General features: G+C 42.9%; 1 protein-coding gene across 1 annotated transcript in view; it reads right to left on the minus strand.

Annotated features, from left to right (window-relative positions):
• The window catches only part of FBXL17 (F-box and leucine rich repeat protein 17), a 512447-nt gene that overhangs the window by 47513 nt on the left and 443310 nt on the right, over positions 1 to 21624 (minus strand). The gene's annotated exons all lie outside the window — the stretch shown is intronic.

Consider the following 21624-nt stretch of genomic DNA (forward strand, 5'->3'; position numbering starts at 1 on the left):
TCAAAATACTGTTTTCTGCATACAGAAAAACCCATTCATTTATTCAACAAATGATTTTTAAGTGCCTAGTAAGTTCCAGGCATAGTTCTTATGTACTGGGAAATGAAAGTATGGGTTGGGTGAGAGACAGATGAAAAATACATGGTTTTAAAGCCAAAAATGTCCATACATTCAAACTTCAAAGGAACCCTGGTTTCATTCAAGAAGATGATACATATAAAACTGAGATACGTGAACAAAAATTTGTAAACAATTAATTCCCTGTAAAGAGCCATCAGCTCAAAGTAAGAGAGAATCCCATGGGTGCTGGAATAATCCAAAAAGACTTCACAGAAGTGGGCTGAGAGCTGGATCATGAAGCATAAATGAGCTGAGGGATGAGAGTGTACCCTGGAAAGCGGCCGGGGACACTAATGCTCTTTGGGGGGAGTGTACATGGTAGGATGGGGTTCAGCAAATCCATCACTGAGCATATGAGTCTACGGAAACAAACTGGGTGTCCCGGCGGTCAGTGCAGACCAGGCTCTTCCTACAAGGGTCTGAAATGCTAGTTTGGGAAGCTGCACTATACTGAAAGTCCCCAACAGCCATAGACTTATGGATCTGGGACAGCGACCTCCTGACGGAACGGGTCTTTCTGACGCGCCAACATGCCTTTGCTGACTGCAGCACAGCGAGCACCCGCAGGGACGGACCCCGCCCCGGGGTAATTACGGTCCACAAACCTGCGATGCTCCCTCTTGTACACTTAAATGAACATGAACAGACGTCTAGAGCAATTTACACCGAGATTCTGGAGTGGGGGCAGGGTGGATAAATGAACAAAATTACACAGAAAATTCTACACTTTGAGTCAACGGGGCCTGAGTAAAAACACAGCGAAGGGCGTATTTTCAGTCAGACGATTTTGAAGACTCATTATTAACTCCTTTAAGTGGATCCTGAGTACTTAGGAAGAACAATGGCACCAGGTTTCCATGGAAAGAACCACAATTTGTGCACAGTGTCCCAAGACTGTCAAATTAGTTTCAAATAATGACATCTACTGTACGTGACCAATGTTTATTGCTCAGTGGCTACACATAACTTGCATGTCCTGTAGGCTAACAGAGCTTCAAACCATAATTAGCTGCCTTGCCTAATGAGCACAGGAAACTTTAGCAAGGTGGATGAACGCAATGGTCTTTAAAATACTTAAGCAACAATGGGAATGATGGAAATACGAAGAATAGCTATTAGTTGCAGAGGCTTTTGAAACCTCCCCTCCCCTGGCCCTGAACTAAAACATTTCTCTAGCCTGTCCTGCACCATAAGCTTAAGTGGCACAGTCTTCCTTTCCTCACTAATTAAGGCCTCTGTGCCTCAGGGACTGTTCAAGAGAACAAAACACAAATGGCAGCACCTCCTTCAAATCCTTGCCCAGCACATTCCAAGACTTTAAATCTTGAGACAAGAGCAGTGAGTGGGTGGGCTGCGTGCAGAGACGGGGCAGGCTATTGAAGTGAATGGATGCTCAGGCTAACCTTCCCTAAAGAATCTCCTTCAGAATTCAGTAAACCGCACACTTCAGGCTCTGGGACCAGGGCAGAGCTGTCTTCTACTTCAAGGTTTAAACATTTCAGGGATAAAACTCAGTCTTGATGAAAGTAAATAAGTATGTTTATATTTACCTCACTATTACTGAAGCTAAACGGCTTAACATATAGGGTATACATCGGTTGCATTCCAAGAATCTGCTTTTTTAGAAAAGTAAGTTCACGACATTCTTTTTGGAGAGCTACACTGAACTAAAGTGACTTCACCATAAGCCACTCAAATAAATGCAGTTCAGAATCTCCACTGTCATCTGCTCACAGTATGGGATGGGGCGGTGGGGGACATGTCCCAGAGTGGGTGACGGTAGCCAAGGGGTAATCGGGGGTAAACTATTCAATAATTCAAAAAAATACCCATTATAGGAAGAAAAGTAACAAAGGAGTTGGGCCTGGCTCTCTTGAAAAGTAACGAAGAAAGGAATGAAGTCAACTAAAATTCTCGTGTTCTTAAAAACTCAATCAGTGATAAATTACAAGTAAATGTATTAGCACTTCTGCTTTACAGATGAAGAAGGCTGACAAGGAATGTCAAGGCTGACTGTCTCTCATGAGAAGCAGCATGGTGTAGTGGAGAGAGTCCTTCTAAGAGTGTTCAGCTGAAACGCACGGCGGGGGCTTCCCTGGTGGGCCAGTGGTGAAGAAGCTGGCTTGCAATGCAAGAGAGACACTGGTTCCATCTCTGGTGAGGGAGCATCCCACACGCTGGGGAACAACTAAGCCTGTGCGCCGCAGCTACTGAAGTCCGCACACCCGAGCCCGTGCCCCGCAACTAGAGACGCCGCCACGCCGGGAGCCCAGCTCCGCCAGGAGAGCAGTCCCCACTCCCCGCAACTCGACAGAGCCTGCGCGCGGCAACCAAGACCCAGGGCAGCCAAAAATAATTAACTTCTAAAAATTAGAAAAAAAAAAAACAAAACCCACAGCAAACATCAGACAGGAAGGTACAATAAGTTACTGTCCATGAAAGTCAGGATGGAGCCAGAGATGTCTCTGACATGGCTAGTATCCAGGGTATATACGGTCCGGGATAATGGCAGTAAAACAAGAAGAAATGTGAAGCAGAAAAGCTGGAGGGAGACAAAATGATCAGGATTTTCAGAAGATACAATTATTTCCCTAAAAAACTCAACAGACTCAAACTCGCAAAATACTAAAAACATTGAGACTGTTTAGTAAGGTGGCCAGTTACGAGATGCATTAAAAAAAAACTGCTTTTCAATACAGTAACAACAATCAGTTGGGCCCTTTTTTTTTTTTTTTTTTTTTAACAGAGAAGGTTTATTGCAGGACCAAGCATGGAGGACAGGTATTAATGTTGTTGTTGTTGAGTCACTAGGCCGTGTCCGACGCTTCTGACACCATGAACAGCAACACACAGCGCTCCTCTGTCCTCCACCATCTCCCATGTTTGCGCAAACTCACGTCCACTGAGTTAGTGGTGCTCCCTGACCATCCTGTCCTCTGCTGGCCAGTTCTCCTCTGGCCTTCAATCCTTCCCAGTATCAGGGTCTTTTCCAATGAGGAGGCTCTTTGCATCAGGTGGCCAAAGGATTGGAGCTTCAGTTTCAGCATCAGTCCTTCCAACGAACATTGAGGGTTGATTTCCTTTAGGATTAACTGGCTTGGTCTTCTAGGAGTCCAAGGGACTCTCAAAAGAGTCTTCTCCAACACCACAGTTTGAGGCATCATTCTTCAGCAGCTCAGCCTTCTTTATGGTCTGACTCTCACATCCATACATGACTATTGGAAAAAATGTAGTTTTGACTAGACAAAGCTTCCTCAGCAAAATGAAGTCTCTGCTTTTGATACGCTGTCTAGGTTTGCTTTTCTTCCATGGAAAGGGTCTTTTAAATTTATGGCTGCAGTCACTGTCCACAGTGATTTTGGAGCCCAAGAAAATAAAATCTGCCACTGCTTCCCCTTTGGCCCTTCTATTTGTCATGAAGTGATGGGACCAGACTCCATGATCTTAGTTTTATGAATGTTGAGTTTTAAGCAGCTTTTGCACTCTCCTCTTTAAACCCTCATCAAGAGACTCTTTAGTTCCTCTTCACTTTCTGCCATTAGGCAGGTATCATTCACATATCTGAGGCTGTTGACATTCCTCCTGACAATCTTCATTCCAGCTTGTGCTTCATCCAGCCTGGTATATTGCATGATGTACTCTGCAGAGAAGTTAAATAAGCCAAGTGACAATATACAGCCTTGACGTACTCCTTTCCCAATTTTGAACCAGTCTGTTGTTACGTGTCTGGTTCTACTGTTGCTTCTTCACCTGCATTCAGGTTTCTCAGGAGACAGGTAAAGGTGATCTGTATTCCCATCTCTTTAAGAATTTTCTACAATTTGTTCTGATCTACCTAGCAAAAGGCTTTAGCATAGTCCATGAAGCAGATGTTTTTCTAGAACTCCCTTGCTTTCTCTATAATCCAACAAATGTTGGTTCATCTGCTTTTTGTAAATCCAGATTGTATATCTGGAAGTTTTTGATTCACATATTGATATGGTTTTTCCAGTGGTCATGTACGAATGTGAGAGTTGGACTATAAAGAAAGCTGAGCACCGAAGAATTGATGCTTTTGAACTGTGGTATTGGTGAAGACCCTTGAAAGTCCCTTGGACTGCAAGGAGATCCAACTAGTCCATCCTCAAGGATTAGTCCTGAATGTTCATTGGAAGGACTGATGCTGAAGCTGAAACTCCAATACTTTGGCCACTTGATGTGAAGAACTGACTCATTGGAAAAGACCCTGATGCTGGGAGGAGAAGGGGACGACAGAGGATGAGATGGTTGGATGGCATCACTGACTCAATGGACATGAGTTTGAAAAAGCTCCGGGAGTTGGTGATGGACAGGGAAGCCTGGCATACTGCAGTCCATGGGGTCGCAAAGAGTTGGACACGAATGAGTGACTGAGCTGAACTGAACTGATGAAGCTGAGCTTGAAGGATTTTGAGCATAACCTTGCTAGCAGGTAAAATGAGAGCATGAATGTTGAATGTTAGTTTTAACACTAGTTTTAACACTCTTTGGCAATACCTTTCTTTGGGATTGGAATGAAAACTGACTTTTTCTAGTCCTGTGGCCACTGCTGAGTTTTCCAAATTTGCTGGCATATTGAGTGCAGCACTTTCACAGCATCATCTTTTAGGAATTGAAATAGCTCAGCTGGAATTCCATCACCTCCACTAGCTTTGTTTGTAGCAATGTTTCCTAAGGCCCACTTGACTTCATACTCCATGATGACTGGCTCTAGGTGAGTGACTACACCATCATGGTTATCTGCGTCATTAAGACCATTTTTGTATAGTTCTGTATATTCTTGCCACCTCTTCTTAATCTCTTCTGCTTCTGTTAGGTTCTTACCATTTCTGTCCTTTATTGTGCCCATCTTTACATGAAATGTTCCCTTGATAATCTCTAATTTTCTTGACAAGACCTCTAGTCTTTCTCATTCAATTGTTTTCCTCTATTTCTTTGCACTGTTCACTTAAGAAATCTTTCTTGTCTCTCTTTGCTATTGACTGGAACTCTGCATTCAGTTGGGTATGTCTTTCCTTTTCTCTTTTGCCTTTTGCTTCTCTTTTCCCTCAGCTGTTTGTAAAGCCTCCTCAGTCAACCACTTTGTCTCCTTGCATTCTTTGGGATAGTTTTGGTCACTGCTTCCTGTACAATATTATGACCCTCTGTCCATAGTTCTTCAGGCACTCTGTCTATCAGATCTAATTCCTGGAATCTATTTGTTACTTCCACTGTATAATCATAAGGGATTTGATTTAGGTCATACCTGAATGTCTTAGTGGTTCTTCCTACTTTCCTCATGTTATGTGTGAATTTTGCAATAAATAACTCATGATCTCAGTCACACTCAGCTCCAGGTCTTGTTTTCACTGACTGTACAGAGCTTCTCCATCTTTAGCTGCAAAGAACATAATCTGATTTCAGTATTTGCCTTTGGCGATGTCCATGTGTAGAAGTGCCTCCTGTGTTGGAAAACGGTGTTTGCTCTGACCACTGTGTTCCCTTGACAAAACTCTTGTTAGCCTTTGCCCTGCTTCATTTGGTACTCCAAGGCCAAACTTGCCTGTTACTCTGGGTATCTCTTGACTTCCTACTTTTGCATTCCAACCCCCTATAATGAAAAGGACATCTTTTTTTTTTTTTTTTTGGTGTTAGTTCTAGACGATCTGTAGGTCTTCATAGAACTGTTCAACTTCACCTTCTTTGGCACCAGTGGTCAGGGCATAGACTTGGATTACTGTGGTGTTGAGTGGTTTGCCTTGGAAACAAACGGAGATCATTCTTTCATTTTGAGATTGCACCCAAGTACTGCATTTTGGACTCTTCTGTTGAGTATGAGGGTTACTCCATTTGTTCTAAGGGATTCTTGTCCACAGCAGTAGATATAATGGTCATCTGAACTAAATTCGCCCATTCCCATCCATTTTAGATCACTGATTCCTAAGATATTGATGTCCAATCTTGCCATCTCCTGCTGGCCCAAATCCAGTTGGTTCATGGACCTGACACTCCAGGTTCCTACGCAGTACTGTTCTTCACAGCATCAGACTTGACTCTCACCGCCTGACACACCCACGGCTGAGAGCTGTTTCTGCTTCTGCCCCGCCACTTCATCCTTTCTGGAGCTGTTAGTAAGTGTCCACTCTTCCCCAGTATCATACTGGACACCTTCCGACCCGGGAAGCTCATCTTCCAGTGTCGTATCTTTCTGCCTTTTTATATCCTTCATGGAGTTCTTGAGGCAGACATACTGGAGTGGGTTGCCAGCTCCTCCTCCAGGGGACCACTTTTTGTCCGAACTTGACTATTCCCCATCCATCTCAGGCGGCCCTGCGTGGTACGGCTCATGGCTTTACTGAGTTACACAAGCCCCTTCACACCAACAAGCACGTGATCCTTGAGGGGGCAGAATCGTGGCTATGCTCAAAAACCCCAACTTCAATCAGTTAGAATCTAAAAGAGAAAAGGATTCTCCTGACAATAGGAACACACACAAAAACAATGCTCTGTAGGAATAAACCTAATAAAACAGGAACTATCTTTGTGGAGAAAATCATTAGAGCTTATTAAAGGGTATAGAAGAAGACCAGAAATGGAGTTTTATCTGATTTATAAATGGGAGGATTCAATGTTACGAAATATATCCTCTCTTCAGAAAAACCTATACACTCAGCACAGTCCTCCAAAAACCAACACTGCTTTGAAACAAAAACTAAGAAATTGATCGTAAAATTGACATGAAAGAATGAAAAAGGCAACTCTGAAAAAGAATCAATAGGGAATAAATCTACTAGATTTCTTGTCAGAATAAAGTTCAATAACTAAAACAGTATAGTATTGGTGATAGAATGGGTAACAGGGGAGAGTCCAGAAGCATGAAACTTCTGTGTATAAGAGAAGTACCATATCAAATCAGAGCAGAAAGTCATCTATGAATGATTCAGAGACAACTTATCATCATCACATAAAAATTGGTAGATACCAATCTAACATGTAAAAAACAAAATTCCAAGTCAGTTAGAGACCTAAACAAAAGAAAATAAAATTAAAATAATTGCAATGCCATAAAAGAATGTCTTTTTGACTTTGGGTTGAGGAAAGATTACTTAATAATGGAAAACATAAAAAATCATAGGAAACAGAAAATGGTGTTTACTCTGTGCCAGACACTTTGCATGTATTAACTCATCCACCTCACAACAACCTATGAGGTAGAAGTTATTACTACCCTCATTTTACAGCTGAGGAAATGGAGGCAGTCAGAGATTATGCAAGTTGTCTAAGATCTTAGGGTCAGTAAGCGGCACAGCTGGGTTCCAAATCTCGTCTTGAGGCCTGAACCACAAAAAGAACAGACTGATGAATGTGGCCCCATAAAATTCAGTCTCTTAAAGACAGAGACATTTTAAGCTATGGTAAGTAAGTGGCGGACTGAGAGAAAAAATCATTTGTAGCATGTAACAAAGAAATAGCATCAAGAATATATTTTTAAAAAACTTGACAAAAGTCTACAAAAATAGAAATGAACAATGGCTACAGATAACTTAGAGGAGAAATCAAACTGGCTAATAAGTATGTAAAACTATTTATATTCACTACTAATGAAGTTAAAATTAAATTAAATACCAATTATTTCGTATTAAAATACCACTGGAGTTTCTTATTGGACAAAAGAGGAAATAAAATAGCTTGATAATATAAAGTGTTGGGATGAATTAGGACAATGAGTACTTTTAGTACTGCTGAGGAATTATAAATCTGTGTGGCTACTTTGGAGGGCACTTTGGCAATATCAATTAAACTAAAAAATGAGCGTAACAAGGGGTTCACATTACGCTCACATTATGGAGTGCTTACTATGTTCTGACCTGTAACTTAGCACCTGATATATATTAACTCACCTAATCCTTATGACAACTCTGTGATGAGGAGAATGAAGCTCAGATTGTTTAGGCAACTCATCCAAGGTCCCACAGCTACTAAGCTGAGAGCCGGGAATTAACCAGCAAAATATATTGCTCCACTGCACGCAAAGATGTCCACAAAGAGGAATTTGTAATGGTAAAAAATGAAAAAGCTTACTGTTCATCAGTAGGGGAATAGATGAATACAAAATGACATGCTCATTTCATGTGATTCACAAAGCGGTTAAAAGAACAAGCTAGCTCTGTAAGTATCAATACAGATTTATCTCAGAATGATTTTATAAGGGTATATATGTGTGAATGTGTATAAAAGTAGTCTGCAAGAAGTGCACCTGTCACAGTGCTTTCCATTAGGGAAGAGGAGCGGTGGCTGGAAGGAGGATCAGATTTATCTGTAACTCCGTACAGGTTTTAAAGGACACAGTACTCATATACTACCAGTGCAATGAAAACATAATAATAAAGCTCACATCAGTTCAGTTCAGTTCAGTCTCTAAGCCACGTCCAACTCTTTGTGACCCCAAGGACTGCAGCACCCCAGGCCTCCCTGTCCATCATCAGCTCCCGGAGCCCACCCAAACTTATGTCCATGGAGTCGGAGATGCCATACAACCATCTCATCTCTGTCGTCCCCTTCTCCTCCCGCCTTCAATCTTTCCCAGCATCAGGGTCTTTTCCAATGAGTCAGTTCTTCGCATCAGGTGGCCAAAGTACTGGAGTTTCAGCTTCAGCATCAGTCCTTCCAATGAACTGAAATCCAAGGACTGATTTCCTTTAGGATGAACTGATTGGATCTCCTTGCAGTCCAAGAGACTCTCAAGAGTCTTCTCCAACACCACAGTTCAAAAGTATCAATTCTTTGGCGCTCAGCTTTCTTTATGGTCCAACTCTCACATCCAAACATGACTATTGGAAAAACCATAGCCTTGACTAGATGGACCTTTGTCAGCAAAGTAATATCTCTGCTTTTTAATAAGCTGTCTAGGTTGGTCAGAGCCTTTCTTCCAAGGATCAAGTTTCTTTTAATTTCATGGCTGCAGTCACCATCTGCAGTGATTTTGGAGCCCAGAAAAATGTCTCTGCCTGTTTCCATTGTTTCCCCATCTATCTTCCATGAAGTGATGGGACCACATGCCATGAGGACCATTTCTGAAGGAGTTTCAGTGGCTTAACCAAGGTGGGAAATAGCTATTGTAAGTGGTTTATGTAAGCAAAACATTCTCTGACATAAATTGTACATATGTTTTCTTAGGACACTCTCCCAAGGCAACAGAAATAAAAACAAAACAAACGGAATCTAATCAAAACACAAGTTTTGGCACAGCAAAGAAAACCATAAACAAAATGAGAAGACAACCTACAGAATGGGAGAAAATATTTGCAAAAAATGTGACTGATGAGCCTAATTTCCAAAATATACAAACAGTGAATACAACTTAACAACAAAACAAACAACTCAAATGAAAAATGGATGGAAGATATAAACAGACATTTCTCCAAAGAAGACATACAGATGGGCAACAGGCACATGAAGAGATGCTCAACATCACTAATTATTCAGTTCAGTTGCTCAGTCGTGTCCGACTCTTTGCAACTCCATGAACCGCAGCACGCCAGGCCTCCCTGTCCATCACCAACTCCCAGAGTTTACTCAAACTCATGTCCATTGAGTTGGGGATGCCATCCAACCATTTCATCCTCTGTCGGCCCCTTCCCCTCTTGCCCTCAATCTTTCCCAGCATCAGGGTCTTTTCAAATGAGTCAGCTCTTTGCATCAGGTGGCCAAAGTACTGCAGTTTCAGCATCAACATCAGTACTTCCAATGAAGTGGAATCCAAGGACTGATTTCCTTGGGACTCTCAAGAGTTATCTCCAACACCACAGTCCAAAACCATCAATTCTTCAGTGCTCAGCTTTCTTTATGGTCCAACTCTCACATCCATACGTGATGACTGGAAAAACCATAACTTTGACTAGACAGACCTTTGTTGGCAAAGTAATATCTCTGTTTTTTAATATGCTATCTAGGTTGGTCGTAGCTTTTCTTCCAAGGAGCAAGCGTCTTTTAATATCATGGCTACAGTCACCATCTGCAGTGATTTTAGAGCCCCCAAAAATAAAGTTTCTCACTGTTTCCATTGTTTCTAATTATTAGAGAAATGCAAATCAAAACTACATAATGAGGTCCCGCCTCACACCAGTCAAAAGCATCATCATTATAAAGTCTATAAATGAGGGTGTAGAGAAAAGAGAATCCTCTTACAGTGTTGGTGAGGTGCAACCACTATGGAAAATAGTATGGAAGTTCCTCAAAAAACTAAAAATGGATTTACATATGGTCCAGCAATCCCACTCCTTGGCACATATCTGGATGAAACTATAATTCAATAAGATACATGTACCCTTATGTTCTAAGAAATGTAAACAACCCAAATGTCCATCAACAGACGGATGGGATGAAGAAGATGCTGTATATATACTGGGTTGGCCAAAAAGGTTGTTTAGATTTTTTCATAACAGCTTATGGAAAAACCCGAATGAACTCTTTGGCCAACCCAATGTATACAAGGGAATACTTCTCAACCATTAAAAAATAACAAAATAATGCCATACACAGCAACATAGATGGAATTAGAGATTATCATACTAAGTAAGTCAGAAAGAGAAAGACAAATACCATATGATGTCACTTATTTGTGAAATCTAAAATATGACACAAATGAACCCATCTGAAAGAGAAACAGAGTCATAGACACAGATAACAGCTTTGTGGTCCAAGGGGAAGGCCATCGGCAGGGGGTCGGACCGGGAGGCTGCAAACTATTATATACAGAATGAATAAACAACAAGGGCCTGATGTATAGCACAGGGAACTATATTCAACATCCTGAGATAAACCATAAAGGAAAAGAATATATTAATTTAAAAAAATGTATATATATGTGTAACTGAATCACTTTGCTATACTGCAAAAATTAACATAATATTGTAAATCAACCAGACTTCAATAAAAACAAATTTTTAAAAAATGATTGTAAGTGGTTTAAAAGACAAGGGCACACTTTGAATTATAACAGTTATTAGCTTTTCACACAGGAGGCTCACAATAAATACTTACTGAATAATTAGAGACTTCAGAAGGATGTGTGTTTGTGTGGGAGGGTGAGGAGGAGTTTCAGAAGGAGTTTCAGGAAGCTGGCCTGGACTATGATATCACTCCCAAGAGACGAGCCATGAAGGAAAAAGGGGAGGTGTCCCTTGTGTGGGACTGACAGGTTGAAGAGAGGTTTCTCTGGCTGCCTTTGTTATCTCCTGAGGAGGCAGAGGTATAGAAATGGCATCAAGTCTTGGCATAAGGCAGAGGAAAAGGGATGAGAGAAGCATGTGTGCTGGGTTGAGAGACCGGACATTTTCTTCTGGGGCAGGAGCAAAGGAGAAGAAGATCCACAGAGAGTCGGCGGTGATGATGGTGATGACCACAATGATGAGGACATCACCTTGCAAGTTTCCTTGATCCTCTTGGAAAACAACTTAGATAAGAATGATTGAGAACTGCCCTGAGAATCTTTGATCTTTAAGTGAAGCAGATCCATTAAACTTTCATCACACCACATCCTGGAGACGATCCAACCAAAGGACAGCTAAGTACCGGGGATTGGTTGATTCTAAAAGGAAAGCCGAGTGTTTTTCGGACAAGGAAAAGTGAAGTTGCTCAGTCGTGTCCTACTCTTTGTGACCCCATGGGCTGTAGCCTACCAGACTTCTGCGCCCATGGGATTTTCCAGGCAAGACTACTGGAGTGGGCTGCCATTTCCTTCTCTCGGGGATCCTCCCAGGACAAGGGAAGGAGGATGAGAAATAATCAGGAAGCAGCCAACATATATCCCCTGCAACAGTAAAAAAGGGCCCAGATTTGAATACCTAGGCTTGAATCAGTTGAAGGAAGTTCACCCTTGTCCATTACCCCACTCTACTTCTCAGCAGAAGTTTGGGTTTCCTTTTAGAACCAGCCGATCCCCAGTACTTAGCTGTCCTTTGGTTGCATAGAACCCATCTTCAGCCCTGGAGTTAGGCTATGAGGAACTTGACATGTTTGAATTCCGTCCACAGGTTCTTACTTCCCTCAGGATGGTATTTATGAGGTACTGGGTCTACCACTGCTACCTTTTTGCTACCACAAGGAGCATCTGCCTAAGGACGTCAATAGACTGAGGGAGGCAAAATGGAAAGCAATGCAGGAGAACAGAACCAGAGCCTGAGAATGCGGACTGCTGGTCCAAACTTCATGGCTAACTGGGACGGCCTCTTCAGGGCCTTCAGGGCCATGAACCAGTCAAACCCACCCTTCCCTTTTTGTTCAAACCAGTTGAGCTGGGGTTTTTTATTAGCTGCAACCAAAAGATTCCTGACCATATTCCATGTGTTTGATAAATGGTTTTAAAAATAAATGTGGATAGAACCCTGAACTACATTTTAGTCATTGATGGAGAGGCTAATAAACTATCTTTTGTGTAGAGAAAAACTAGTTTTTTACTATAATTGAAAGTTTAAAATATATTATTTGCTTAGACCCATGCGTCCCTTCATTATTTTTAGAACTTCCTAAAATTTATGCCATATGGAATCTGGAGGGGGATGTTTGAATTCTAAATGAAGAGTCTCAACCATTACAAGCTGCATGAAACATAAGTAAAACATTTTTGCCAATTTTTTTTTTTTATTTGTATACCCTATTTTAGATCTGGGAATCTGACACTAAAAGTGGTCTCAGATTTAATGTTGATTTGTATTCAATGCCAACAATAAAAAAAAGAACCCTAGTTAATATGTCTTTGGTGTTTTTATTTTAGTGAACTGCTATTTCATAAGAGCGGTTTCCCAGATTGAGTAGGGGCTGGAGGGGGCGGGGGGTGGGATGGTTTATTCTTTATATGTGAAGAAAAATTTCCACCAATAGTCTGGAAAAAATATGCAACCGTCTTTTCTGTAAGAACTTAAGAAAGTAATGAGATTTTTTTTTTTCCCCCTCCTTAGCTTCTAAGAAATTTACAGTGAACCACATTGTTCTTGTGTAATCTAGTCTTGGGACATATAATTTTAGAACCTGAATGTACCTTTCTCCATGTAAAAATAAAAGTAATTTTGGTGCTTATAATAAATCAATGGCTAAACAGGAGAGTTGTGTTTACTCTAGCCTTGTCTGCTGCCTTGTTCAGCTGTGAGAACCAAATACCTTAATCCAAACTTGACTTCCCTAACATTTCATCGTTATTGCTAGTTCTCGCTGTCTCCCATCTGTGTTCAATCAGCCTGACATCTATTGGCTCAAAGAACTTTACACATCTGCCAGCAGACAAAGGATGCTTGATGCCAGCTATCCACACTCACCCACAGGTACCTCTGGACTTCGCACTCTTCGCGTTTTGCAGAGAGTTTCTCTTATTATATAAAAGCTCATTTAATACTTTCTTTCTCAGGCAATAGATTTTTCTTTGGGGGTGGGTGTGGTGGGTGGGGAAGTCTGCTAAGAACCTAAGCTGGCTGCTTAAAGATCTTCTGGGTAGGGCAGACCTCACCTGTGTCCTGCTGGATGGTGTAGCTGGTGCAGTAAACACAAGATACAGGTCCCAGGTATTTGTCCATATTTACTCTATAAAGACTAGGTGGTTTGGGACTACAATCACCAAATCCCTTGTTGCACAAGGTTTTATAAAAAGTAAGACCACCTAAACATAGTTTAGGGTCAAGCTTTTAAAATCTAAAACAAGATGTACCAGGGAGATTGGGAAGGTTCTTAGCAGTGGCCAAAGGCGCTGTGAAAACCCCACCTGATCCGCATCCAGGAGAGCACAGAGGTGAACAGGGTTATCCCAATTACTTCAGCCTCTTTTCTGACTCTGTAACTTTCCTTAAAGCTCCATCACTTCCTGCTTATTTTTTTTTTTTTTAATAAATATAGTTTCATGAGATAAAAATGACACCAAATAGATTTGAAAATATATGATTTCTGACAAGACTGTTCTTTCCTCCAAGACATTCAACAATAAATAGGCATTATGTTTAATCATTTCAAATGAAGTCAAGTCTAAAATTTGCTATTTTTATTCCAGAGCACAGGCTATAGAAACGTCTTTCTTCTTTCTTATATAAGAAAATAAACTTCTTAACTGAGCTATCCTATTTCCCCTGGCTGCTGGGCATAAAATGTGCCATTTAACTCAAGAATATTTTACCTCTTCCCTTTATCCTGTTCATTTCTCACAAAATAATGTACATTTTTCACCTTCAGCATAGACTGAATGAGAAAATGCTTTCAACATGTGGTCAAAGAAGTTTGTTTTCTGAATTAAAAATCCTCAGAATAAGAAACCGTTTTCTCCACATGCTAAAATTTTAGTCTTTGAGCATGATCAAAGGTTGTGTCACTAAGACATACCAACTGTGGGTCTAAGAATCCTATTTAGGATTTCCTATTTCACAGCCTGTCAGGGCATTTCTCTCCTTTCCTTAGGGCACTTCAAAGAAGTGAGTAAAAGTTTCTTGAATATATAAACGTAAAATATATTTAACCCTGTTAACTTGCAAATATCAGTAGATTGGGACCACCAGGACCACCACGACTGGAACAACCATGATTCCCGGTTGCTGACAGAAACTGTCAGCTTCCTAGAAGGGAATAAATATAGCGTGGGCGGCAGGTTTCCCTATTTTCTTTTTCTAATTTCTAAGATTCCTGAGGATTTAAAATGATCTTGTGAGGATACTGGTAAAACCACAGCTGAAAATCTACAGACTGAGCATTCTGTAAAACCTAAGGAGGAAATAATATCAAGAGCTTTAGAAAGCTGTGGGTTTTTTTTTCTTAAAGAAGGTGAAAGATGAAAGGAAAACCTGCACAAGCAGCATACCAAGAAACAGATGGTCTTTTTAAAAAAATGAACCGAGAGTGTGCCTTCCACAAGCATGCTTCTTAATTGTAGCATACTGAGCACTTTTATGCAGATTACTTCAATTGCTAAACTCAGAGCTGAAGAAACTGGGTTAACTCATTGACATTAAGTGACATAGTGTACTTGGAGCTCATCTACTATTTGGTCTGTAAACACCTGATATGCAAAATCGCATGAAGAAACTAGTGCCAAGCTGGTTTAAGATTAACCAATGTTCAGGGAAGATTTAAAAGGCTTGGCTTTCATTTTGCAAAAAGATGCTCCCTTTCATATTTAATCAATGAACTCAGTTCCGTTTTAAGCACTCCATTTAGAATGTATGATTTTGTTTCATTTCAGCTTATTCCAAAATGAGTTAAAGAAAGCTTAGGAACTACAAGGCGGAGGGGGAAGGGGAAAAAAAAAAAAAAAAAAACCTCAAGAACTTATACGAGTTAAAACAGAAACTTTCACAAGTAAAATTCCGAAACACATAGATTATTGACTTAACCTTCACTGGGCAGAGTGAGGACTAACAGCTTCAGAGTTTATTTCTATTTAGCGAAGGGTCGTAGAGACATTAGCCACGGCCTTCCCTGGCGGCTCAGACAGTGAAGCGTCTGCCCGCAATGCGGGAGACCCAGGTTCGATCCCTGGGTCAGGAAGATCCCCTGGCGAAGGCAATGGCAACCCACTCCAGCAGCCCTGCCTGGAGAAGCCCACGGACGGAGGAGCCCGGCGGGCCACACAGTCCACGGGGTCGCACAGAGCCGGACACGCCTGAGCGACGTCACTTTCACTCTTCGTCCACGTGCCCCTCCTCGCAGCTGCCGCCCGCTCCCTCCTCGGCGAGGGAGCCCTCCAGCGAGGGTCGAGGCAGACCTACCCACACAGCCCTTGATGGGAGAAGAGCTGGCGCAGCGCGGGCTCCGCTCTGGAGAAGAGGGGGCCCTCGGGCAGGCGGGCCGGGGGCTCAGTGAGTGCGGCCCTCGGACGGCGGCGCCGGGCAGAGGCCTGCGCGGCTGGAGCGGCCGCTGACCAGCGAGGAGAGCTGCTGCGGGGACGCACCGACTCCGTCATTCAAGACGGCGGGGTTTCTCAAGGCATCTGGATCAGTAGCTTTCATTAGAATTTGGGTCTAACTTTACCAACTGATTCCCCAACCCCCCGCCCCCCCCCCCCCCCCCCCCCGGGCCAAAAGAGCGTTGTCTAACTTATATGACCTCTCACTTTACTATTGCTCGTACTGATCACAACAGACAAGCAAATTCTTAAGACTAAAAGCTCTGGAACAAGAAAATATTCACGTTTGCACTCACAAAACTATACTGCTCGTCAATGGATACATAAAACACATACACTGAAATGTCTATCTACATAGATCTCTATTTAATCTATATTTATATTTGAAAGAGTTACATGGCTGACATGCACCTCTGTAAATGATATAAACCAAACCCCAGTGCTCCACCGAGTTACGGGAGGCAGAGCGCTTTCACTAGGCGTTCAGTCCCTCAAAGATGAGGACCTTAACGCTGGCGGGCCTGCCGCTTCCCTTGCTCTCGCATCCGCATCAGCGTCTGTTCTATCAGCAAGTCTTGCTGGCTCCGCCTTCCGCTGATCCAGAAGCCAAGGGCCTCTCTGACCGCCTCTGCTGCCGCTCCGGTCCAAGCCAACTTCCTCTCCACCTGAATCATGGATGATTCCAACAGCATCTAATCAGCTCCTCTCCATCTGCCTTTGGCTTCCTAGAAACCACTCTCACAAATGGCCAAAGGGATCTTGTAACAGCGAATCAGCTCGAGGCCCCCTCCTCCTTGCAAGGGCAATCTCTCGAGTCTCGCCTCACTCAAGAGTAACGTCCTAAAAATAAAGGCGTTACTGTTCTGGTCCCCACCTCCTCCAGGTCGGCCTCTGATTCTGCTAGCTCTCCTTCACTCACACTGCCCTCACCGCTGTTGGACCAAAAGACCAATCACCCTCCGCTCCAGGGCCTCGGTACACCTACAGTTCCCCCCGCCCAGATTCGCGACGCCCCTGGCTCCCAACTCTTCACGGCTGGTGCACTCACCTCCCTCAGACCCTCCAGAGTCCCTTTCTCAGTGAGATCCTCCCTCCATCTCCTTGTTTTTAACTTTTTATGTTGGCATACAGTCAATTAATAATGCTGCGTCACTTTCAGGCATACGGCAGCGTGATTTATCCACACACACGCATCTATTCTCTGCCGTCTAGGTTATTTCCGAGTGCTGAGCAGAGTCCCCTGTGTTATACAGTAAGTGTAACAGGAAGGGTAATCCGTGAGTAATGTAAGCAGATAGACGGCCAAGTTTAACACATACGTAGCACAAAAACAAGAGCTCATGCATGGCTTCCCTGAATCAGAGGACAGAATCCAGAGCACTGCTGTATGCACACACACGCATCTATTCTTTGCCGTCTAGGTTATTTCCGAGTACTGAGCAGTTTCCCGTGTTACACAGTTTCCCGTGTATCCCGTGTCTCTGCTGGCTGATAAACGGCACCACTCCCCCGCCCTTCCCAAGCTCCCCAGCCTGGTCTTACTTGTCAGCTGATTCTAGTTCTTCCCTTACACTAGAATGGAAGCCCCCAGAGGCCAAGAATTTTGGCCTGTTTGCTTCACTGCTTTATCTCCAGTACCTATGAGAAGCCTGGGGCACAATGTTCAATAAATACTACAGAATAAATGAACTGAATGATGGCTCAATAGTATAACCAAGCAAACTCTGACGATCTAGTTTTATGCCAGAGTTGCACAATATATACTCAAAACTTAAGCCCAAAGAGCAAAATTATTTAGTTTTGTGACTATCTTGCAGTCTTCAGATGCTTAAAAATGACAATTACCTTTTGATGAGTTGGCAGACTGAGAATTGAAGTGACTGGGCCTGCTGCACTTACATCTAAACTGTGGACTGAATCTGAATACATGGCCCACAAAAGTCTCTGCAGCGCGGACTTTGTCACTTAAGCAGCAAAACTCCGGTGGCCAGAAAGAGTTAACCGAATTTTTAGGTGACTGAATTATTACAGAGGATTGGGACAACTTAGCTCAATATGAATCTGAGATTTTTTGGATGGTCAACTTTAAGGGACCGTGAAGTGACATCTGGGATATGAATAAATCCAACCCCAAATTCTGGAGTGAACTTTTGAGAAAATCGAATGACTTCTGTCTAGCACCTTTTATAAATCTAGCAGAAACCAAATTTACATCAGTGCCAAAGGCAGAGTGAATCTTTCTCCAGGAAGTGCCTAATCCTGCAATAAACCTGTTGAAGAGACAGGTTTAGTGTTCACCAAGGCTAAGTGTTTAAGAGATCTCCATAGTATAATTTATCACTACTACAACTTTTTGCTTTGCTTTCAAAGCCGTGAAAATTGCCCCCTAATCCCACTAGGAACTAAGTTGCTCATGTCATGATCACAGTTTACAATTCGTTTCTATTTTCATAGCACTTCTTTGTTTATTGCTTGATGGAAAAAAAAAAAAAAAATGCTATTATATGCACTTCAAAGCCACAGGATGTAATCACATGAAAACTCAAAGGGTAAAATAATTTAAAATTAACACTGCTTGACGATAATAAACTGAGTAGAAACAAGGCACAACAATTTGAACAGAAGATTTCAGATTTAAATAGGTGGAGGTGGTCACTGAATTTTTATTTCCAGCCTAGTCAGAAGTTAACTGTCCACCCACTCCTAGCACAGCCTTACAGTCCATGTGATTTATTCAGAAATCCTGAAGGCTGAACATCCCTGGGTTCTTTTCATCACACTAGTTATAAAAGAAAATGTGTGCTAAATTTACCATGTGCAACAGTGTTCAAAGTTAAGGTTGCTAAAGAGAACATTTTTATGTTTACATGGCAAATGTATAAAAAGAATAAATAAATACACAGTTGGCAAAGACTTATTTCCATTTATTCTGCTTTTAAAAAGAAACCAATTTTTTAAATTGTGTAAGTCTGTATGCACACACATACTAATTTGGTGCCAAGGCTCATTTTCAGGAAAACAATTTATGACAGTACTAGTTAACTAACAATCAGAAGACAAGTGGAAAGGTCTAGGGAGCTTTCTATCATTAATGATAGACTGGAGCATTTCTCAGATTTCATCTCAGAGCACACTTTGGCAGAGTTTTAGTGTAAAGTGTTAAGAGGAGGTCTGGTGCTAGTTTTAGAAAATCCTACACATTTACCCCCAACTTTTGATTATAGTTTCAGCTTTTTGCCAGCAAGTGCGTCCTTCCAAAATGGAATCTGATTTGTCTTCATTTCCTTCATCCCCATGTTAGGTACCTTACAGGATGCAGGGGGCACTGGCTGGGCACACATATTCCCACATTCACATACATCCCCATATAGTCCACATATTTTCAAATGCAGCACTAAGGTACCAGTGAGCCTTATGATGGATGTTTCAGAGCAGAAATCAGCCACTGAAGAGGAGAGCGGGGAGGCCGAGAGAGAGGAGAGCCAAGGGGAGGCCCGCAGAGGGAGCACTCGAGGAAGGGGCTGGTCACAGGAAGGGGCGTGAAACAGGAGACAGCGTGCCTCGCTGCTCCTCCTTACTCCACAAGCCCAGGCAGAACCTGAGGGCTGCATGCCAGCCGGCTCTGACTGTGGATACCAAACAGCAGGGAGCGGCAGGCAGAGCTGCCGGGGTGAACGGCCCGAAACTAGTGTTTCTGCACCGGCCAGGGGTCAAGGCGGCTGGGCCGGCCTCCTGTGAGCCCAGAGGGGCCCAGGACCAACAAGGCATCATGTCCACGACCTCAGCCACGAGGCAGGGCAACGGAGAGGTAAGAGCAGAAGGAAACAAGCATGGGCCAGAGACGTAGCCGAGAACAACGGTCACGACCCGGGATGGCGGAGAGGGACACGCCTCCAAGATCTGATGAAGAAGACCTCTTCTCATTGATGCCCGGACCACCCATACCTGAAACCGAAACAAAATACTCGATTCCTCTCCCCTCTCCTACTGTCCCCACGGCTCCTCCCTCCACCTCCTGCTTTCCAGGGAGACAAAGGCATGTGACTCAAAGCTGACACGGCCCGGACTTGCTGAGTTCTGACTCAACTCAATTTCAGTGTCGACGGAGCACCTGTCAGTACAATGCTCACCCTGCCTGTGACTGTGCAGGCGGGACAGTGCTGCTGAGAACTGAAAAGATTGTGGCAGATGCTTGGGGCATCACAAGGCAGGTTCTGAGCAAGGATGCCCACACCGGCTTCCTTACACGGGTACCCAGTGAAGGCAGGAATGTCAGGGAGCAGCCTGTAAGATGCATTTTCCCTTTAGCATGTGGGACATTTTATTTCCCAAATGGATTGAGGTCAGCCAGAAACACTGCAAGGCACGCTGAATCTCCGCGTGTGGAAGGTTTGCAGTGTGTGCTCTGGGCTCCGGAGTCACTAATATGTATGAAAGTCCACAGGACTATTTTGCCATGTAATACATTAGCACGTCGGAAAAATCAATGTCCTAGGGCACACAAAGATGAATACAGAGCTTTTCAATTATCTTTTTTTTTTCTAAAAATATTTCTCTTTTCAAATGGATCCAAAAGGCAATATGACACTGTTTTCATTTTTCGTTAAGAAGATGTTGAGTCTATGCAAGGATCTCAACTGGTTCAATCCCACTGGGCAGAAGCGGGATGGGCCCCTGAAAACACAGTCGGTTAATAAAACCCTCCCTGAGAGCTCAGTGAATGACGATGAGGCACCTTCGGCAAATTGACTTGTCTGTTTAACAGTCTAGCTGCAACCAACTCAAGATTGACACGGTCTTTTTTTTTTTTTTTAAACCAATGTCTTCTGTCAGTAAGTACATGGATCACAGCATTGTTTTAAAATAAAATTTCCTGTCACACTCACAACTTGGGAAATATAACAGAAGCAATCCTAAAAGCCTAGCTTCTTCGTATACAGTCAAATAAGAAACTCGAGTCGGTTTAATACCACAGGCAGAAACCTAACTTTCAATCTCAATTACCCAAAGGCTCAAGGTCATCTGCCCCTTCGGAAAACTAGCCCTGCACAAAGATGATGCGGCATCAAGAACAGCCTTGGAGACGTCCCAATTTCTTAGGGGGCAGAAAGGAATATTCTAGCGGGCCACAGAGCATCCGTTCTGTTTCAGAACAGCTGTGTTCTATCTCACGCCCAAAGCACTCCCTCTTAGTGTTAATAAGGTGCACAGAGAAGGCTTGGCGGGCCTCTTACAGTGGCGAAGCCCTTTGTCCAAACAAAATTTTACAAGAAAAGCCACAACAATCTTGAAACCAAAAGCAAAGCACCTCCGTGGCAATGGGTATGCAAGTTGTGTTGGGGGTGGGAGGAGCAGGAAGCAAGGAGTAGGGTCTAAATGGCGCTGGGGCACAAAGATGTTTGATCAACACTTGTGAGAAGACTAAATGACCTATCATTTCAGGGCAGGACAGACTGGCCTGTGCTGAGATCCCACGGCATGTTCACCTCAAATACACCCGGCTTGTGCTTGCCTCTCGGGGCCGATGGTGGTGTTTTCATCTTCATTCTGGCCTCAGTAAACAGGCCCCTGGACCCAGGGGAGGACTGGGTTATTTGAGCCGTCAGCAAGTGGAGATTTATTAAGCCTTT

This window comes from Dama dama, chromosome 9 (assembly GCF_033118175.1).
Source record: "Dama dama isolate Ldn47 chromosome 9, ASM3311817v1, whole genome shotgun sequence".
Classification (NCBI taxonomy): Eukaryota; Metazoa; Chordata; class Mammalia; order Artiodactyla; family Cervidae; genus Dama; species Dama dama.